An 8,432-nucleotide genomic window follows, 5' to 3' on the forward strand; every position below is an offset into this window, starting at 1 on the left:
GTGCTCCACGGATTGCAACCGTTGGAAAGGAACAAAACTAAATCTATTCAAGTTGCATTTGATCCTGGAGGACGAGAGATAGTTTCAAGTTGTGCAGAAATAAAGTTCTTTACAAGGACATACTAAACTTTTATTAAAGCTAGTAGAAAAATAAAGGATTTAGATTCGGGGCGAATCTTCTCAAAGAAGGAGGGTATGATGTGAACTGCATATGGCCCAAATGGAGGATAACTAGCGCGTGACGTTGGTGCAGTTTCTTTCATTTAAATAAGGCCCGAAAGCTTTGTACACTTGGCTGACCAAATTGTGTTTTGGGTTAACCAATTAGAGGGCTTTAGTTTTTCTTTATTTTCAAGTTAAATAAGGGCCCACTTTCCAACTTAAGAAGCAACTTTTAGAGGACCTTTGTTGAATGCTTATGGATGACTTTTGGTTTCCTTGAATTCAGTTACAATCAGAAATTCAATAGTGGATCATTATTAACTTGAGTGGTTCATTAATAATAAGTTTAAGGGGGTTGTAACTGAAAATTATGTGTCTTTTGTAATTCGGATGGTTAAAGCTCCTATATAAGCTAAACCATTCTTATCAATGAAATCAAGTTGAGTTTTATTCAAGAAAAATAAGAGTTTTATCTCTTCTATCTTAGTGAGAATGATTCTCCTATGTTCTTGAGTGATTCAGGAACCCTTGAGTTTTATCAAAGGTCCTTGCTCCCTTTGTGTGTTTAAACTCATAGGCTTATCTTCCATCCTTGGAACTGTGACTTCTATCAATTTCCACTTCATCTTCTTATCTATTTCTGTTTTCTTCTTTTAAACAATTTCTTGCTTATTAGCATTCCAATCTATATAGAACCATGAAACGAATCCACCCCTCTGGATTCACATCATTTGGTATTCAGAGCCTGGCTCACTAGATTTGGAATAGCAATGGAAGTTTATGACACCAAGACAAGTCAGTAAGGATCAACATAGTCTGAAGGAGAAAATAGAAAAAGAGAGAATAGAGAAAGAAGAAATAGAAACTTCAGAAGGAAGGGAAAATGAAAAAAAAGAGAAGGAAGTAGAGAGAAAAATGATGGAAAATTTATTTGTCAATGTTTTTTCTTCAATAGTTTGTGATGTAATTTTAAAGGAGCAAAGGGATAAGCATTTGAATGAAACACACCAACTTCCATGTTTGAAAAGGAAGCTTGTTCATAGTGCTTTATTATGCATTTGGTTCACTGATGAGAAGCAAATTCGTCAAACACAACGCATGGAGTTATTTATTGTTACATATCAAGGTGGGGGTAGTGTTGGCAAGAGAGGTGCTCCACGGATTGCAACCGTTGGAAAGGAACACAACTAAATCTATTCAAGTTGCATTTGATCCTGGAGGACGACAGATAGTTTCAAGTTGTGCACAAATAAAGTTCTTTACAAGGACATACTAAACTTTTATTAAAGCTAGTAGAAAAATAAAGGCTTTAGATTCGGGGCGAATCTTCTCAAAGAAGGAGGGTATGATGTGAATTGCATATGGCCTAAATGGAGGATAACTAACGCGCGACGTTGATGCAGTTTCTTTAGTTTAAATAAGGCCTCAATGCTTTGTACAATTGGCTGACCAAATTGTGTTTTGGGTTAACCAATTAAAGGGCTTTAGTTTTGCTTTATTTAAAGTTAAATAAAGGCCCATTTTCCAACTTAAGAACCAACCTTTGGAGGACCTTTGTTGAATGCTTGTGGATGACTTTTGGTTGCCTGAAATTCAGTTACAATCAGCAATTCATTAGTGGATCATTATTAACTTGGGTGGTTCATTTATTAGCTTTAAGGGGGTTGTAACTAAAAATTATGTGTCTTTTGTAATTCTGATGGTTAAAGCTCCTATATAAGCTAAATCATTCTTATCAATGAAATCAAGTTGAGTTTTATGCACAAATATAAGAGTTTTATCTTTTCTATCATAGTGAGAGTGATTCTCCTATGTTCTTGAGTGATTCAGGAACCATTGAGTTTTATCAAAGGTCCTTGCTTCCTTTATGTGTTTAAACTTATAGGCTTATCTTCCATCCTTGGAAGTGTGACATCTATCAATTTCCACTTCATCTTCTTATCTATTTCCGTTTTCTTGTTTTAAACAATTTCTCAAATTTCTTGCTTATTAGCATTCCAACCTAGATCGAACCATGAAACGAATCCACCCGTCTGGATTCACATCATCTGGTATTCAGAGCCTGACTCACTAGATTTGGAAAAGCAACGAAAGTTTATTATACAAGGTGTTTACCTGAAGGCCATCCATGTTTAGTTCCATTCGATTACGAAAGCGACAACAATGTTGTAAGCCAAAGATTGGTGGAGAAACTCAAGTTACCAACAAGCTTTCATCCGAATCAAGCATGGATCAAATTCAGTACAAGACAATGTGTGAAAGATGCTCCCATGGACTCTTGTCATCTTCTTTTGGGATGGGCATGGCTTCATTTTAAAGCACTCAATCTTGATGAACGTTCCCTTTATTTGAGGCATGAGGGACATAAAATCAAGTTGAAATTTTTGACACCAAGACAAGTCAGCAAGGATCAACATAGGCTGAAGGAGAAAATAGAAAAAGAAGAAATAGAAACTTCAGAAGGAAGGGAAAATGAAGAAAAAGAAAAGGAAGTAGAGAGAAAGATGATGGAAAATTTATTTGTCAATGTGTTTTCTTCAACAGTTTGTGATGTCATTTTAAAGGAGAAAAAGGATAAGCATGTGAATGAAACACACCAACTTCCATGTTTGAAAAGGAAGCTTGTTCATAGTGCTTTATTATACATTTCGTTCGCTGATAAGAAGCAAATTCATCAAACACAACGCATGGAGTTATTTATTGTTACATATCAAGGTGCAGTTAGTGTTGGCAAGAGAGGTGCTCCACGGATTGCAACCGTTGGAAGGTAACAAAACTAAATCTATTCAAGTTGTATTTGATCCTGGAGGACGAGAAATAGTTTCAAGTTGCCACAAATAAAGTTCTTTACAAGGACATACTAAACTTTTACTAAAACTAGTAGAGAAAAAAAGGATTTAGATTCAGGGCTAATCTTCTCAAAGAAGGAGGGCATGATGTGAATTGCATATGGCCCAAATGGAGGATAACTAACGCGCGACGTTGATGCAGTTTCGTTAATTTAAATAAGGCCCAAATGCTGTGTATAATTGGCTGACCAAATTGTGTTCTGGGTTAACCAATTAAAGGGCTTTAGTTTTTATTTATTTTCAAGTTAAATAAGGGCCCATTTTCCAACTTAAGAACCAACCTTTGGAGGACCTTTGTTGAATGCTTGTGGATGACTTTTGGTTGCCTTGAATTCAGTTACAATCAGCAATTCAATAGTGGATCATTATTAACTTGAGTGGTTCATTAATAGCTTTAAGGGCGTTGTAACTGAAAATTATGTGTCTTTCGTAAATCTGATGGTTAAAGCTCCTATATAAGCTAAACCATTCTTATCAATGAAATCGAGTTGAGTTTTATTCAGAAAATATAAGAGTTTTATCTCTTCTATCTTAGTGAGAGTGATTCTCCTATGTTCTTGAGTGATTCAGGAACCCTTGAGTTTTATCAAAGGTCCTTGCTTCCTTTGTGTGTTTAAACTCATAGGCTTATCTTCCATCCTTGGAAGTGTGACTTTTATCAATTTCCACTTCATCTTCTTATCTATTTCCGTTTTCTTGTTTTAAACAATTTCTCCAATTTCTTGCTTATTAGCATTCCAACCTAGATCGAACCATGAAACGAATCCACCCGTCTGGATTCACATCATCTGGTATTCAGAGCCTGACTCACTAGATTTGGAAAAGCAACGAAAGTTTATTATACAAGGTGTTTACAAGAAGGCCACCCATGTTTAGTTCCATCCGATTACGAGGGCATGGCTTCATTTTAAAGCACTCAATCTTGATGAACGTTCCCTTTATTTGAGGCATGAGGGACATAAAATCAAGTTGAAATTTTTGACACCAAGACAAGTCAGCAAGGATCAACATAGGCTGAAAGAGAAAATAGAAAAAGAGAGAATAGAAAAAGAAGAAATAGAAACTTCAGAAGGAAGGGAAAATGAAGAAAAAGAAAAGGAAGTAGAGAGAAAGATGATGTAAAATTTATTTGTCAATGTGTTTTCTTCAACAGTTTGTGATGTCATTTTAAAGGAGAAAAAGGATAAGCATGTGAATGAAACACACCAACTTCCATGTTTGAAAAGGAAGCTTGTTCATAGTGCTTTATTATGCATTTGGTTCGCTGATAAGAAGCAAATTCATCAAACACAACGCATGGAGTTATTTATTGTTACATATCAAGGTGCAGTTAGTGTTGGCAAGAGAGGTGCTCCACGGATTGCAACCGTTGGAAGGTAACAAAACTAAATCTATTCAAGTTGTATTTGATCCTGGAGGACGAGAAATAGTTTCAAGTTGTGCACAAATAAATTTCTTTACAAGGACATACTAAACTTTTACTAAAACTAGTAGAGAAAAAAAGGATTTAGATTCAGGGCGAATCTTCTCAAAGAAGGAGGGCATGATGTGAATTGCATATGGCCCAAATGGAGGATAACTAACGCGCGACGTTGATGCAGTTTCGTTAATTTAAATAAGGCCCAAATGCTGTGTATAATTGGCTGACCAAATTGTGTTTTGGGTTAACCAATTAAAGGGCTTTAGTTTTTATTTATTTTCAAGTTAAATAAGGGCCCATTTTCCAACTTAAGAACCAACCTTTGGAGGACCTTTGTTGAATGCTTGTGGATGACTTTTGGTTGCCTTGAATTCAGTTACAATCAGCAATTCAATAGTGGATCATTATTAACTTGAGTGGTTCATTAATAGCTTTAAGGGCGTTGTAACTGAAAATTATGTGTCTTTCGTAAATCTGATGGTTAAAGCTCCTATATAAGCTAAACCATTCTTATCAATGAAATCGAGTTGATTTTTATTCAGAAAATATAAGAGTTTTATCTCTTCTATCTTAGTGAGAGTGATTCTCCTATGTTCTTGAGTGATTCAGGAACCCTTGAGTTTTATCAAAGGTCCTTGCTTCCTTTGTGTGTTTAAACTCATAGGCTTATCTTCCATCCTTGGAAGTGTGACTTCTATCAATTTCCACTTCATCTTCTTATCTATAACCGTTTTCTTGTTTTAAACAATTTCTCAAATTTCTTGCTTATTAGCATTCCAACGTAAATCGAACCATGAAACGAATCCACCCGTCTGGATTCACATCATCTGGTATTCAGAGCCTGACTCACTAAATTTGGAAAAGCAACGAAAGTTTATTATACAAGGTGTTTACAAGAAGGCCACCCATGTTTAGTTCCATCCGATTACGAAAGCGACAACAATGTTGTAAGCCAAAGATTGGTGGAGAAACTCAAGTTACCAACAAGCTTTCATCCGAATCAAGCATGGATCAAATTCAGTACAAGACAATGTGTGAAAGATGCTCCCATGGACTCTTGTCATCTTCTTTTGGGATGGGCATGGCTTCATTTTAAAGCACTCAATCTTGATGAACGTTCCCTTTATTTGAGGCATGAGGGACATAAAATCAAGTTGAAATTTTTGACACCAAGACAAGTCAGCAAGGATCAACATAGGCTGAAAGAGAAAATAGAAAAAGAGAGAATAGAAAAAGAAGAAATAGAAACTTCAGAAGGAAGGGAAAATGAAGAAAAAGAAAAGGAAGTAGAGAGAAAGATGATGGAAAATTTATTGGTCAATGTGTTTTCTTCAACAGTTTGTGATGTCGTTTTAAAGGAGAAAAAGGATAAGCATGTGAATGAAACACACCAACTTCCATGTTTGAAAAGGACGCTTGTTCATAGTGCTTTATTATGCATTTGGTTCGCTGATAAGAAGCAAATTCATCAAACACAACGCATGGAGTTATTTATTGTTACATATCAAGGTGCAGTTAGTGTTGGCAAGAGAGGTGCTCCACGGATTGCAACCGTTGGAAGGTAACAAAACTAAATCTATTCAAGTTGTATTTGATCCTGGAGGACGAGAAATAGTTTCAAGTTGTGCACAAATAAAGTTCTTTACAAGGACATACTAAACTTTTACTAAAACTAGTAGAGAAAAAAAGGATTTAGATTCAGTGCGAATCTTCTCAAAGAAGGAGGGCATGATGTGAATTGCATATGGCCCAAATGGAGGATAACTAACGCGCGACGTTGATGCAGTTTCGTTAATTTAAATAAGGCCCAAATGGTGTGTATAATTGGCTGACCAAATTGTGTTTTGGGTTAACCAATTAAAGGGCTTTAGTTTTTATTTATTTTCAAGTTAAATAAGGGCCCGTTTTCCAACTTAAGAACCAACCTTTGGAGGACCTTTGTTGAATGCTTGTGGATGACTTTTGGTTGCCTTGAATTCAGTTACAATCAGCAATTCAATAGTGGATCATTATTAACTTGAGTGGTTCATTAATAGCTTTAAGGGCGTTGTAACTGAAAATTATGTGTCTTTCGTAAATCTGATGGTTAAAGCTCCTATATAAGCTAAACCATTCTTATCAATGAAATCGAGGTGATTTTTATTCAGAAAATATAAGAGTTTTATCTCTTCTATCTTAGTGAGAGTGATTCTCCTATGTTCTTGAGTGATTCAGGAACCCTTGAGTTTTATCAAAGGTCCTTGCTTCCTTTGTGTGTTTAAACTCATAGGCTTATCTTCCATCCTTGGAAGTCTGACTTCTATCAATTTCCACTTCATCTTCTTATCTATTTCCGTTTTCTTGTTTTAAACAATTTCTCAAATTTCTTGCTTATTAGCATTCCAACCTAGATCGAACCATGAAACGAATCCACCCGTCTGGATTCACATCATCTGGTATTCAGAGCCTGACTCACTAAATTTGGAAAAGCAACGAAAGTTTATTATACAAGGTGTTTACAAGAAGGCCACCCATGTTTAGTTCCATCCGATTACGAAAGCGACAACAATGTTGTAAGCCAAAGATTGGTGGAGAAACTCAAGTTACCAACAAGCTTTCATCCGAATCAAGCATGGATCAAATTCAGTACAAGACAATGTGTGAAAGATGCTCCCATGGACTCTTGTCATCTTCTTTTGGGATGGGCATGGCTTCATTTTAAAGCACTCAATCTTGATGAACGTTCCCTTTATTTGAGGCATGAGGGACATAAAATCAAGTTGAAATTTTTGACACCAAGACAAGTCAGCAAGGATCAACATAGGCTGAAGGAGAAAATAGAAAAAGAGAGAATAGAAAAAGAAGAAATAGAAACTTCAGAAGGAAGGGAAAATGAAGAAAAAGAAAAGGAAGTAGAGAGAAAGATGATGGAAAATTTATTTGTCAATGTGTTTTCTTCAACAGTTTGTGATGTCATTTTAAAGGAGAAAAAGGATAAGCATGTGAATGAAACACACCAACTTCCATGTTTGAAAAGGAAGCTTGTTCATAGTGCTTTATTATGCATTTGGTTCGCTGATAAGAAGCAAATTCATCAAACACAACGCATGGAGTTATGTATTGTTACATATCAAGGTGCAGTGAGTGTTGGCAAGAGAGGTGCTCCACGGATTGCAACCGTTGGAAGGTAACAAAACTAAATCTATTCAAGTTGTATTTGATCCCGGAGGACGAGAAATAGTTTCAAGTTGTGCACAAATAAAGTTCTTTACAAGGACATACTAAACTTTTACTAAAACTAGTAGAGAAAAAAAGGATTTAGATTCAGGGCGAATCTTCTCAAAGAAAAAGGGCATGATGTGAATTGCATATGGCCCAAATGGAGGATAACTAACGCGCGACGTTGATGCAATTTCGTTAATTTAAATAAGGCCCAAATGCTTTGTATAATTGGCTGACCAAATTGTGTTTTGGGTTAACCAATTAAAGGGCTTTAGTTTTTATTTATTTTCAAGTTAAATAAGGGCCCATTTTCCAACTTAAGAACCAACCTTTGGAGGACCTTTGTTGAATGCTTGTGGATGACTTTTGGTTGCCTTGAATTCAGTTACAATCAGCAATTCAATAGTGGATCATTATTAACTTGAGTGGTTCATTAATAGCTTTAAGGGCGTTGTAACTGAAAATTATGTGTCTTTCGTAATTCTGATGGTTAAAGCTCCTATATAAGCTAAACCATTCTTATCAATGAAATCGAGTTGAGTTTTATTCAGAAAATATAAGAGTTTTATCTCTTCTATCTTAGTGAGAGTGATTCTCCTATGTTCTTGAGTGATTCAGGAACCCTTGAGTTTTATCAAAGGTCCTTGCTTCCGTTGTGTGTTTAAACTCATAGGCTTATCTTCCATCCTTGGAAGTGTGACTTTTATCAATTTCCACTTCATCTTCTTATCTATTTCCGTTTTCTTGTTTTAAACAATTTCTCAAATTTCTTGCTTATTAGCATTCCAACGTAGATCGAA

The sequence above is a fragment of the Vigna unguiculata genome, unplaced genomic scaffold, assembly GCF_004118075.2.
Source record: "Vigna unguiculata cultivar IT97K-499-35 unplaced genomic scaffold, ASM411807v1 contig_629, whole genome shotgun sequence".
NCBI classification, from domain to species: Eukaryota; Viridiplantae; Streptophyta; class Magnoliopsida; order Fabales; family Fabaceae; genus Vigna; species Vigna unguiculata.